Source organism: Numenius arquata, chromosome 5 (assembly GCF_964106895.1).
Source record: "Numenius arquata chromosome 5, bNumArq3.hap1.1, whole genome shotgun sequence".
Lineage (NCBI taxonomy): Eukaryota > Metazoa > Chordata > Aves > Charadriiformes > Scolopacidae > Numenius > Numenius arquata.
The window spans coordinates 4,368,799-4,382,956 of NC_133580.1; positions in this window are offsets into that span (position 1 = coordinate 4,368,799).

Consider the following 14,158-nt stretch of genomic DNA (forward strand, 5'->3'; position numbering starts at 1 on the left):
CATAGGATCACAGAATGATTTGGGTTGGAAGGGACCTTAAAGACCATCCAGTTTCAACCCCCCCTGCCCTGGGCAGGGACACCTCCCACCAGACCAGGTTGCTCAAAGCCCCGTCCTACCTGGCCTTGAACCCCTCCAGGGATGGGGCAGCCACAGCTTCTCTGGGCAACCTGTTCCAGTGTCTCACCACCCTCCCAGTAAAGAATTTCTTCCTAATATCTAATCTAAATCTCCCCTCTTTCAGTTTAAAACTGTTCACCCTTGTCCTACCACTCCACTCCCTCATAAAATCTTGCAACCTGCTTTTGAGCCTGAATTTATGGAGAAGTGCCTGACTGAGGTGACCGCGCAGGAGCTCGCAGCAGCAGTCAAGGTGCTGGAAGATGTCCCTGGGGCAGTTTGGGATGAATTAATTCAGATCTGGTGTCTCTGAGGGTCTTCAGCTGAATGATGGGAAGCATTCTCAGCTACACCAATTGCTGTATTTTTCTCAGAATCCTCACTGCAAGTATTTCTTACCATCCCAGCCCTCGTTGATGGGTGCTGAGCTTTGCAGCGTGAGCTCCAGGTTTGAAGGCTCGGAGTGGGTCTTGTGCGTTGCCGCAGCTCCAGGCCTCCGAGCAAGCACCCGGTTGAGCAAGATCCCCACCGAGCAGGGTCCTGCCTTCCCGTTCCCCATTCAGCATCACAGCGTGGGGCCCAAGACCTGCCTCTCCGGCACCCCAAAATCACTGCATCTTTCTTCCAGATCGCTGTTGCCCATTAACCCCTGCTGCGGGGAGCAGGAATGGAAAAGGAGTCCCCAAAGCACCTTCCACATGGTAGGATTTACTGCGCTCCGTGTGTTTTGACGGTCTTGGCCTTTCTTCTCTCGCCAAAGAATAAAATGACCCTCCTGACAGGGAGCAGGAGTGAAACGCTGATTTCTTCATCACTGCGATGGTGGTGGGCAAGCACTGGCCGAGTCGCGTGGTTACAGAATCAGAACCACTGAATCACATGGGGTTGGAAGGGACTTCTGGAGATCACCTCGTCCAACCCCCCTGCCAAAGCAGGTCCACCCAGAGCAGGTTGCACAGGAACGTGTCCATCCGGGTTTGAATGTCTCCAGGGATGGAGACTCCACCACCTCCGTGGGCAGCCTGTTCCAGGGCTCTGCCACCCGCAAAGTAAAAAAGTTCCTCCTCATGTTTAGGTGGAACTTCTTATGTTCAAGTTTGTGCCCATTTCTTCTTGTCCTGTCACTGGGCACCACTGAAACAAGACTGGCCCCATCCTCTTGACATCCACCCTTTTAAGTATTTATAGGTGTTGATCAGATCCCCCCCTCAATCTTCTCCAGACTAAAAAGACCCAAGTCCCTCAGCCTTTCCTCGTCAGAGAGATGCTCCAGTCCCCTCATCATCTTTGTAGCCCTCTGCTGTATCTTCTCCAGCAGTTCCCTGTCCTTCTTGAACTGGGGAGCCCAGAACTGGACACGGTGCTCCAGATGGGACCTCATCAGGGCAGAGTAGGGGGGGAGGATGACCTCCCTCCACCTGCTGGTCACACTCTTCCTGATACATCCCAGGATGCCATTGGCCTTCTTGGCCACAAGGGCACATTGTTGGCTCATGGTCATCCTGCTGTCCACCAGGACTCCCAGGTTTCTTTCCTCAGAGCTGCTCTCCAGCAGGTCAGCCCCCAGCCTGTACCGGTGCAGGGGGTTATTCCTCCCCATGCATGAGGCTCATGGCACACAATGTGCAGGGCTTCCTTCTCTCCCTTTTTTTGTTTTTCCCCTGTCTCTTCAGCTGGAAAGATTAATCCTAATGAAGTAAACTGGCAGGAGGCCGGCAGTCCCGATCAAATTACTACAGCGGCACGACAGGCCAGGGAGCCTGGCAGAGAACTTCTCCTCAGCCCCTCCAGCCTCATGTGCAGCTCATTATAATCAGCGCTCGCCAGGGCTCAGGTGGCGAAATCGCTCCCTCTCAAGGGCTGGGATCAAATCTGTGAACAGGAGGCAGGTGCTCAGGCATGGGCTTGGCCGTGGGGTGCTCCTTCTGGCACGGGGCAGGAGAGGGGCCGGGGAGGGCAGGAGCAGGCAGGTGGCTCCGGCTGGCACTGGGAACATTGGCTGGAGATGCCAATGTGTGTGTCTGTGTCCTTTTATAAATTAACCTTATCCCATCTTAACACCCCCCCCCCCACCCCGAGCAAGGATACAAGCTGCAAAATCTCATGTCTTTTATGATTAGAAACCTCCCGATTTTCATCCTGGGAGTATTTGGGGCTGTTATTCATGAGTTACCTTTGGGGTGCAGGTTTGTCAGCAATAATTTGGGGAGAGAAATGATGATAGTGAGATAGGAACTGCTTACCAGGACTGTGGTTGCAGGGTCCTGCTGCAGCCAGGAGCAGGAGATGGCCGGGAGCGGGGCTGTGTGCTGGAAGCGGTGTGGGATGCGGGGAAAGGCTGGATAATGCGTGCAGGGGTGGGTGGGCTTGGGAGCAGCCCCCATCTGCCTCCCCATCACCAAACGAGATGCTTGTCCATGTCTTGCTGCAGCTGCGGTACCGACCTGCGCCCAAAGGGTCCGTTGCAGCCGCAGCTGCCTCCGTGGGTACCGTGGGACTGGCAGAAAATCCCTCGGCATGATTCACCCGGAGCCACTCGGGCTCTGGGCTTGCTGGTGGAGTATGAAATGCTTCAAACACAGAACTAACAAAATACCCTTGTTAAAGCTGGAAAAAAACAAATGTCAGCTTTGCAGAGCGGCGGCTGCCCCTCGGGGAGCGGGTGGGGGGGGCTGGCAGCGGGCACAGCCCCACTCGTGGCATCCCCCGCAGGGCACCTACTGGGGGCACATCTCACCCCCCCCTTAGGTGCCCGGGAGCATCCCCTGCCTGGGACTGACACAGGGTCTCGATGCCCAGGTAGCACAAGCTGAAGCAGCAGCTTGAGGGCTATTTTTTCCTTTCTTTTTTTCCTGGCTCCTTGTTTCTCTAAAGTTTTCTTGTAGGGCTGTCATTTTTCCAGGGATGGATGCCTTGAAAACAACAGTGTTTCGGGCAAAGAAACCGTTTTCTTTTTCTATTAGCCCGTGCAGTAAATGATTACAGATTGGAACCAGCACCAAGGCTCTATCCCAACAATTCCAGTGTCCCAACCCACAGGTGCGTGGTTTGCTTTCTGAAGGAAAACGTTTTGATTTCATCAGAGCAAGAAAAATATTTTCCAGCATAAGAAAAACCTTGCAGGTTTTTATACGGAGAAAAGGTACCAAAACAAGGTTTCAAAGCTTGAGATGGGGCCTCCATGAGGACTTCCCAGAGGAAGAATTTGGAGAGGTTAAAGGCACACTTCAGTAGACACATCTATATGATAAATTTAGAATTGAAATGTACTTAGTGGAGCACTGACATCTTAAATTTATGTGCTGCACACAGACCCATAAAGGCACAGGAATCCACCCACGCAGGACTTCTTGCAAGATCTGAGTTTTAGTTTTAAGCTCCGTAATTCTCTCTGGCCCAACTCGCTGCACAATTAACCAGCTGAATGCTCTGATTTAGGACCAGCTTTCTACACCGGACGTTTTCTTGGCAGCCATCGGGAGCATTACTTGGCGTATACATCCATAAATCAAAAGTCGGGCCACAGAAAAAAAAATCCTGCGATTGGCTTAAAAAAATCAGGAGACGCTTCGAACCAGTAAAAGCTGCGATGTTTTTTATTTTCCTTACATTTTCAGAAGTTTATGGAAGAAGCACTTTCACAGCCTCTATCGGAATCTGTGAGAGAGGTCCTAAAAGGCAGAAGTCGTGAAGATTCTCAAAATCAGATATAACATGTTGCCATTCCCATGGAGACTTAGAGAAATATACTGCTTTCCTGCCCCCCGCAAAGCGCGTTGCCCCCCAGGACCTCTGTCCCCTCGCAGGTCTGGCATCCTCTGCTCTGCATCCTGCACACCCTGGTCCCTCCCCCGTGCCTCGGCCCCAGGGGCTCATCCCAGCTCCATGTCCCTGTGGTCACTCTGCTCCACCGGGGACAGGAGACGGGTCACCCAGGGCCCTGCTCACCATCTCTTTGGCGTCTACCCACTGGCGGCGGGTGGGAGGCGGCAGCAATTTTGGGTAAGGAGCAAAAAACCCCAGAGTTGGCTGACATTCCTGGTGTCGGGAGCACCCGAGTCGGCGTGACCCCGCTGAGGTCTGCGGCTGCTGCGGGAGCTGCCGGAGCCCGGCACACACCGAGGGCAGAGCGGCTCCCGGCGCCGCTCCCAGCCCTGCACGACTCTGTTTGCTCAAGCCGGGAGGGACACAGGAGGTGCCAAGACATGAACTTCAGCAGTAGAGAGAAGTAGGCAACCCCCATCATCAAACAACCAAGCTTCTGGTGGCTCTAGCATCCCTCCAGGGAAGCAGCTATGCCTTCACTGGGTGCTCCTCACCCGGTGGACCACGTGCTGCTGCTACTCATCATAGAATGGTTCAGGTTGGAAGGGACCTTAAAGATCATCCAGTTCCAAACCCCTGCCACCAGCAGGGACACCTCCCACCAGACCAGGTTGCTCAAATCCAGCCTGGCCTTGAACCCCTCCAGGGATGGGGCAGCCACAGCTTCTCTGGGCAACTTGTTCCAGTGTCTCACTGCCCTCACGGGAAAGAATTCCTTCCTGAGATCTAACCTAAATCTCCCCTCTTACAGTTTAAAACCATTACCCCTGATCCCTGATGGGCTCTTCTGAGAGGTAACATCATGTGCTGGCAGCTCCTGCCCCTTCCTTGCTGCTCCCCTGGGCAGGGATGGGGTGAGCTGCAGGGACACTCAGGAGCTGCCCCACAGAAAGGGCAGGTACAAAAGAGGGGTGGGGGCTGGAACCCCATCATTCCCCCCCCCCCGGAACAGCCAGCCCAGGGGCTGCTGGAGCCAAACTGGGCAGGTCACGCTTCTCCTCACCAGAGAGATGGCTACACAGTGAACATGATGACTTTGCCTCAGCTCAGCATCATGTGCTGCCAGCCCCGTTACTCATCTCCACACTTTTCTGACAGTAAGGAGGACTTCTGTGTGAAAGCTGGTGTGTGCACACATGGTAAAAAAAAAAACACAAACAAACAAAAAAACCTAAACAAAAAACCCAACAAACCGCCCCAAAATCCTCGTACCAGAGACTTGGCATGGACAGCCTGTTGCTGTGCTCCCACTAACGTGAGCTGCTCTCCTGTTAAAACCTGCACCTTAAAGCACTTCGCGGTGCTGCCCTGGGGATTGGGGCTGGGCTGAGCAAACTGCTGAGCTGGGCAGGGTAAGGAGCATTGAGCCGCAGGAGCCCATGGCCACCTCAGGGGTTCCTGGGGGGGCTCCACAGCAGTGGTGAACCCAGCCCGGGTACCATAGGGGGCAGTGGGATAGCAACAGCCAAGCTCCCTCTCCGGGCTCCAGGTGAAGCCTGGGGCCTTCAATTATTCTGTCCTGGAGGGAGCTGCAAAAATTTATGTAATACAAACTAGAGGAACTAAATTAAATTTAGAGGACTTTCATAATAAACAATAAATTTGCTCATTACCAGGCCCTGTAGCCTCAGGAACATCATCCCACACAGCTTCTCTCAGCTGGGAGTCCCCTGGGTTTGGAAAATTAGCAGTCTCGGACCATTGTCTGCAATTATTTTGTTTAAATAGTCCATAAGCAGTTTTAGACCCAGGGAGAGCTAGTGTCCTTGTGGCTTCTGGTCTTATTTCTGTTCTTTGACTGGGATAAATAAGTGCTGTAAGAGATCATCAGTTACAGGACAGTTTGATGGCCAGATTCTGGACACCTAATGCGATGTAGAGACACGACACCAGCATGGCCTGGGGCTGCGTGTGCAGGGACCAGCCTGACCATCAGCACGGCTCAGCTCCCACATCGCCCACCCTGTGCTCATCCAGCCACAGAGCCTGATGAGGGGGACAGAGGAGCTGCCTGGGCCACCAGGGCAGGAGACTGTGACCACAGCTGGAGGAGGAGCGAGGGAGTCCCACCGCAGGCAGGTCTCCTGCAGGGATGCTGGCCAAATGGCACACTGGGCATCATAGAATCCTAGATTGCTTAGAGTTGGAAGGGACATTAAAGATCTTCCAGTTCCAAACCCCCTGCCATGGGCAGGGACACCTCCCACCAGACCAGGTTGCTCAAAGCCCCTTCCAACCTGGCCTTGAACACCTCCAGGGATGGGGCATCCACAGCTTCTCTGGGCAACCGGGGCCAGTGTCTCACTGCCCACACAGCAAACAATTTCTTCCTAACATCTAACCCAAATCTCCCTTCTTTCAGTTTAAAACCATTACCCCCCCCCCATACAATTACTCCACTGCATGATAAAGAGTCCCTCCCCAGATTTTCTGGAGCCCCTTTAGGGACTGGAAGGGGCTCTAAGGTCTCCCCGGACTCTTCTCTTCTCCAGGCTGAACAACCTCAACTCTCTCAGCCTGCCTTCATAGGGGAGGTGCTCCAGCTCTTTGAGCATCTTCATGGCCTCCTCTGGACCCACTCCAACAGGTCTGTGTCCTTCTTATGTTGAGGGCTCCAAATCTGGAGGCAGTACTCCAGGTGGGGTCTCCCCAGAGGGGAGCAGAGGGGCAGAATTCCCCCCCCGCCTCGCCCTGCTGGCCACAATTCTTTTGATATAGCCCAGAATACGGTTGGCTTTCTGGGCTGCCAGCGCACATTGCCAGGTCATGTTGAGCTTTTCATCCACCAACACCCCCAGGTCCTCCCCAGGGCTGATCTCAATCCATTCTCTGCTCAGCCTGCATTCGTGCTTGGGCTCCCCGCAGTTGGAATGGGTTTGGGCTGTGCTGCTGAGTGAGGTCCTTCCACATCTCCTGAAATAATCCGGCGTGCAGGGCATCTCCCTCCACCAGCTCATTCTGGTGCAGCCCTAGAGGGTCAGTGGAGCCCAAACCCTGATACAACTGGAAGGCATACAGGGAAACGGCTGCCAGTGCAGCTGTGTCAGTGCGCGCAGCCCTCCCAGGGCCCCCGGGGAGGTAAAGCACTATTGAAATGTGTGTTTAAAGCAACTCATTATCGTTTCAGGAAAAACAATTTTTCTGTTTTAAAAATTTCCCACTGCCTGTTCTAAGGACAAAGGCAAGCAAACTGCTTTAAAGCACGGAGCCATTTTAGGGCTGCTTGACAGGAGATGTTTTCAGCAAGAAATAAAAAAAAAAAAAAAAAGAAAAAAGGAAAAACAAAAAAAGAGGAGTAAGACTGATGCCTCAGTTGGTTTCTGCTGTTCGAGCCCATCCTGCAGCAGACGGGCCCCCTGCCAGGCTCAGCCGGCTGCTCCCCGCTGCTTCACCGTGTCTCCCTGCAGCCCCGCTCGGCTGAGGGAGGCTTTCAGAAAAGGTCACGCTGAATGCAGTTATCATAAAAAAGTCCAGAAAGGGCACCCAGCAGCCTGCCTGGGACGGGAGCTGCTTGCTAACTGGGCCAGGAGGGTTAGGGCCAGGAGTCTGCAGAGACCTATAGAAAAATGTACCTGGCAGCGTGCAGTGGAGCTCCGCAGCCCTCAGACCTCCCAGCGAGTCCTGAAAAGTGTTGCTTTTTCTAAATTGAATGGTTATTGTGGCTATTAAGTGGGTTTCTGCTCCAGAGCAAAAGCATTGCTAAGGACAGAGCATTTGGACTGAGCATGGCTCCCTTCCCTGGAGGCTGGTCTGCATGGAGCCCCCTAAGTCCCTCATCTCCACCGGGATGAAGGGCTGCGGTAGCTCTTGCCTGGGTCAGAGGACCATGGCTTCGCCTGGCAGGAGCTGTGCATCCCACATCCCTTTGGGCTGCCCGAGCCCTGGCTCTGCCTGCACAGCAGGCTGGTGGGCTTGGATTTCACTCTCCTGCGGTCACAGCAGAGATGGAGACACCCGAGCACCAGCCACTGCCCTGAAGAGAGCAAGGAGGGCCCAACAGTGCCCTGCTCGTGGTCACCAGCATGACAACCTTCATGAGATTCTGTCTGTCTGTCTCTTCTCCCTCTGTTTCTGTGTAGAAACATGTCACCCAAAGACACCCCTCGCCAATGTAAGCATCAGGTTCCCCAGGTTCTTTGCTTGCCCACCCTGGAGCCCTTCCACACCTGCAGCCACCATGTCTCCTTACCCAGGCTTCTTCCTCTGGCGAGGGAATGATGAACTATTAGAGCTGACGGGGCAGTGATGGGTGCTCTGCGACCTGGTTAGGAGGCAAAGGAGCCCAGGAGCTCACCTTTGGCAGAGAGTAATCACAGAATCACAGAATTGTCAGAGTTGGAAGGGACCTCTAGAGATCATCTAGTCCAACTCCCCTGCTGAAGCAGGATTGCCGAGAGCACATTACTCAGGACAGGGCGTACGAAGGAAGACATTGGCTCAACCCATCCTGGTCTCACACACCACGATTACCACCTTCTTCCTCAACGTAACTGGACCTTCTTTGGTGCCGTTCATTTGGAGAGGAGGCTTCTCTAAGGGCTTCTCTCAGCACGAGCACCGTCACCACACTGGCAAGGTGGCAGTCACCAGCTCTGCCAGGCTGCACGGCTCACGCGCTGTTAGACACAGTCAGGGGTATCAGCAATGTCCATGGTCACTTGTAGGTCACGGTGAACATCATGGTGGACGGATGCACAATGTGCAGCAGAAATGGCCGGAGCGTAACAGAGCAAAACTAGCTCAGATGAAGTGAGGTTGCCCTTTTGGCCAGACCCAAAGCTCTGTAGACACGCAGACTAATTTCCTTACCGTTCTCATGCAGGCAAATACTGTGCAAGCCACACAAGGCTGGAGACCATAGGCCAGGTAAGACCAGGAGATGCGTAGCCACGTGAAGGACCGGGTCTGTCACCCCATGACATGTTGAACTTGCAGCTTCCTAATGTCCTGGGGGATGTTGGTGGCCAGGTTTGATGGGGGACACTGAAGCTAACATGTTGACACAGGTATCTGAGACAGCATCGAACCCCCGTGAACGGTGGTGGATTTTTCAGTGTCGATTAAGGGTGAATTTTGAAAACAGCACATTCATTTTTAACTGTGATTCAAACAGAGGGATGGGACCAGATTCTCTGCAGATGACTAAGTATGACACTGCTCCACATGGGCAAGGCTTTTTGTACTGCTAAGTACATTGTGCTTCCAGCTTGCGGGGTATTGGTACATGTACCGCTGCTGTGCAATTATATGCTAGGCATTGCCAGCTATTTGTGGACTGATGAGGTATTATTTTTTTTCCAAGCTCTTTAGTTTGTCTCACAGTGAATAAAGTCTTGACCCTGTGCAGTATTCGCATCTGTGCCTTGAATTAAGAAGTGGGCTGATAAGCAGTCTTTTTTTATTACTTGGAGAGCACAGGTCAATTTTATAAAGAAGTTCCAGCAGAATGGATTTACAACTGCTCATAAAGATTCCGAAAACAACAACAAAAGGAGGAGGACACTGGCCTTTATTAGCTCCTTGCTTTGAGAAATACATTAATCAAATGAAATTCAATTTAAAAGACCCAAAGAGGCATATATGAAAGGACTACTCAATTGACACATAAATGAATTAACAGTTCAGACGTGATTAACAGCAAACTCTGACTGTGAAAAATAGCCTATGAATGATCCAACATACAGCCTCGTCCACTGAAAAATGACCCACTTATTCCTGGCATCTTCAATAGCTAATGTTCGTCACACCGGATAACGTTTTTCATGCACATAACCGAAACAAAAGCCAAACACACGCATTGAGCAGTGTTCCAACAAATGAGAATTTTTGCCTTTATTGTACTTAGAACAACAACAGATTTTTAAGATTACAAAAAGAGCTGAACACCAAGCGTGAAGGTCTGCCCTGTGGCACAGCACAGGCTGAGGGCTTGCATCGGACCCAAACATGGACTAAACCAGTCAAAAAGTAAGTATTTTTTTAATTTCCCCTAGCGCAGTGCAATTGGTTTTGTCTTTAGCCTGGATGCCAGACAGGCTCCTCTTTTTGGTTACGAGAATAAATGTCCTTCAGTCCCCTACAGTGACATCTGAGTGATGGGCATCTCCTGGGCATCTTCCACCACATCTCGCCAGCCAAGGCAGCGGCTGTCACTGCTCCCCAGTCTCGATGACATCGTAACATTGTAGGTCTCTATTTTCCTTATTCAATGTAATCCGTTCCAATTTAAAAAAAAAAAAAAAAAAAAGGAAAAAAAAAAAAGAGGACTCTCAACAATCCAACTAACGTCCTTCTCTAGAAGCAGAATTTGGCCTCAGATGCTATTAATTTAGGCAAAATACTGCCATTTCTGAAAGGTGACTGAAAAAGACCACCATGCTGCAACCGCAATGTGGTTGCAGCTGTAAGAAAACGGTATGAGGATGCTTTGACCTCACTGCACACCCTGCAAAGGACAGAGGTTTGCGACCGCAGCAGCAAAGTCCCACCGAGCCGGGGCGAAGGCTTTTTCCGTGTCACACCTAAGGAGCTGAAAGCTTAGCCCTTGCCTTGGAACCAGGCCTGGGGAAATAACCACATTATCGTACCTGAAAGTCCTTCTGCCCCTTCCGTAGGTCACTCACTTGTTCTTTTCCTTTTGGTAATCCTGCGGCGTTTGCTTCATGACTTTACTCAGCTGTGGTGAAATGAGCACTTGCAGAGACATTATGCTTTGATACTTCCACAAATATTAGCTGTGGGCTGGGAGTCCTCCCCAGGCAAAAAGGCACCAGCAATGAGCTTTTTTGGCTTATTACAAAGAAAATAAAATATATCAATATAGAGAACTCTTTTTATTACAGAAACATGTTAACAAATAAAAACAGCATTAAATTGCCACAGAACACAAAATACCCGGCACAGAGAGCAGCTTATTATAAATTTGCTGTGGTTTTACGTGTGGTGCAGATATTTACCTTTTGAATCGCAAGAGCAGGATCCCCTGCCGTTTGAAAAGGGAATGAGCAAAAGTCCCTCCGTGCTGCCGGGGAGCAGCAGAGCCAGCGAAGGTGGGAGCGGGAGGGCGCAGCGTATCTCCTCCGGCCCCCCCCGCCGTTCCCCCCACCAGGAACAGGCTGGAGCATCCATCCTCTGGAGCCCTGCCCGGAGCCTGCAGGTTTCCAGGTGCTCTGTCGTCTTGAGAGCGGGCACCAGGACGTGACTGTGCGGAGCACGACTCGGCCAGTCGTTATGGTACAAGAAAGGATTTCTGTGCCTCTAAAAAGTCTACTTCGAAACAGTTAGAAAACAGCTCCCACTCTCTTAATTCCAGGATTCTGCCCTGAAGTGCAAGGACACTTTGTGCAGTCAAAGAGGGCAGAAATAAAGGAAACTCTGTTGTCCCCCCAAGTGCAAATACTATCCCTGCCTAACCAGAATCAGCTACAAGAAAGCTGGAGAAGCAGATACCGACAACCAGAAAAAATTATTAAATTAAAAGTTTCCATTAATATCGGCACATACTAACTCATCTCCTGAAGATTTTGGTTGCAATCAGAAAAGAAACTCTCTTAAAGCGTTATATTAAATAGATATCTTTAGCAATATAAAATGGGGCATGCCTTTTTTTTTTAATATACATATATATGTTTAACATATATTATGTTACTGAAACATCAAGGGAGAGAGAACAGTAAGTGGAGCGACAGCCGGGAGCTGGAGACAGCCTGCGTTGGCAAGTGACTCTGCAAGGGAGGCCAGCTCTTCCCAGCGGCGCTGCCGGCCCCTCCGGCTGGGAGGCAGGTGATGCCCCGGGTACCACCTCAGCATCCCTACAGACCATGGCGATGACCCCACCAGCACCACACAGGCCGGAGCGACAAGTGTGAAACCAGCACGTGGTGGTGAAGGGGGAAAGTGTCCTGCCTGCCCTCCACAGGGATGACTCAGTCAGTCTTTACCTCCCCGTGCACCATGCGCGATGCTTGTGGCTTAACTTCGCTTTTCCCTGAAGCCAAGCAAAAAAGGGGCTTTTGACTTTTCTGGGAACAGTATTCAGATGCTGCCAGGCTCTCCAGAAATGATCACACAGTCTCACCAAGAGCCGCTACCCAAGCTCCTCCTCTTGCTAAGCAAAGCTCCCTTCTGACCACGGATGGTGCTGGTGGGAACCCGCTGGGCGAAGGTGAGCGAAGGTCTGCGGTCGCTGGCCCGGGAACGCTGCCTACCGAGGCAGGCAACTGCACCACGTCATCCATCTCACATCTTCTGGCATTACATAGGATGGAGGAAGAGTTCCTCCTGCGCCAACTAAAGGCAATCTCATCTCACACCCTTTATCTCATGGAATTGTACCCTTCCATGCGACAATGCTGCTCCCAGGCCAACGCCAATGCGTGTGTTCCTTGTCTTCCATCTGCTGCCTTCAGCGGGAGCTGATGGGCCGAGCCACGATCCGGATTAAGCCAGCACAAAAGCCCACACACTTCCCAGAAAGACCAAAGCAAAGCCACTGAAACCACAGGGGGACGTGGACGTGGTTTCCTGCCCGGCTGGCAGGTCAGTAACGCCAAGGGGGTCCCCTCTCCTGGGGCTTGACCATCCCAAGGGAAGCCTCAGGGATGGCTTCTACATGACTGTGAAGATGGTGAAATACTCTTTGCTTTATTATAGCAAAAGTAGACAAGAAAATGCAGAAAAAAACCCACAATTTACAAAGATATATGGCAATATCTGGACTTTGGTATTTCTAAAAACCTCTTTTTTTCCCCAGTTCCTGCAGCAGCCCATGAAAATAAGCAAAGACACAGTGTTAACTCCTCCCCCAGCAAACAGACAAACAAGTGCTACTGATCCTGGTTCCCATCTCCTCCAGTCATCCCTCTAATAATATCATAAAAAGTCAACTTTTGAATAAAAAAAAAAAAAGTTGCAGAAGCTTACTATGGTGCTGAAGAGATAGGGAACACAACCACAGTCGCCGAAGGCAGCCCCACTGCTCCCCTGCCCCATCAGCCCGGGGGGGGTTACTTCATGTGAGCTCCTGCTCCCTGCTTAAAGCAAACGCAGCTGGAGAGGCTGCACACGCGTGAGTTACACACACCTGGCAGATGACACATAGGCAGTATCCCCTTCTAAACCGTTTCTCATTCGCACTATGCGTCCACCAGCAAATCAGGGTATGCAAATCCCTATTAAGTTTGATTTCTTCCCAATCTCCCAGCGGAAGAGTCCCCAGCAGGATACCTCCAATCTTATTAACTAATAAAAACTTTACTGACATGAGCTTGTGCAAAATACAAAGCTCTCCAAAGGAGCTATTCAGATTGCTCATAAACATCCTTCTGCCGATAACAGGGATCAGGGCACTACCAACCCAGTAGTTCATTGTATTCTTCTGCTAATAGCCAGAAAATGTTCAAGAAGAGAGGAACGCACCAGCAGGATCTTTTTACTGGTTCATTTGCAAATATTAGGAGATCATATCTACATCTAAAACACTAGCAGCCCTCTAAAATAAGAAAAGCTATTGAGAACATCGTCCTGTTGGCTGGCATTCAGGAAGGTTATCTACAGGCTTCTGTTGCCACCTACACTAAGGGATTTCAGGAGGAAGGGCATGATCAGAACCACATCTAGCAGGGGAAGAAAACTCATCGCAAATAACTGCGAAGAGAGATCCTCCCCTTCAATAGTTTTGGGGCTTTTTTTCCCTACTCCTTCCCTTGATGAAAATCCAACAGCACGATTGAAAAGTGTCAGGAAAATTAAAGTGTTTGTTCTTACTGAGAGTTTGCAAAGAACCCAGATGTAGCACGGAGGGCATCTGCCCGAAGAGCTGTTGGTGATGCTCAGTTTGTGAATGGTCCAAGCAGCAGAAGCATTAGCACTGTTTTCTGCACGACTCGTACGTGGCAATCGGCCCAAACCTCACAGACTCACAGAATCACAGGTGGATGGAAGGGACCTCTGGAGATCATCTAGTCCAACCCCCTGCCAAAGCAGGTCCACCCAGAGCAGGTTGCACAGGAACTTGTCCAGGTGGGTTTTGAATATCATGTCCTTCACTTTTAAAGCCATTTGACAAACACCAGTACCTGGTATCAGGCAGGGGGGACACAGCGCAACGTGATGCACGTGTCCGATGGGGTTCACCTCTCCAGGCTCCGGCACTGGGTTTGCGCTTGTGGCGTCTCTGTGCCGGGGGACAATCCCAGCGCCCTGGGTGGGCACA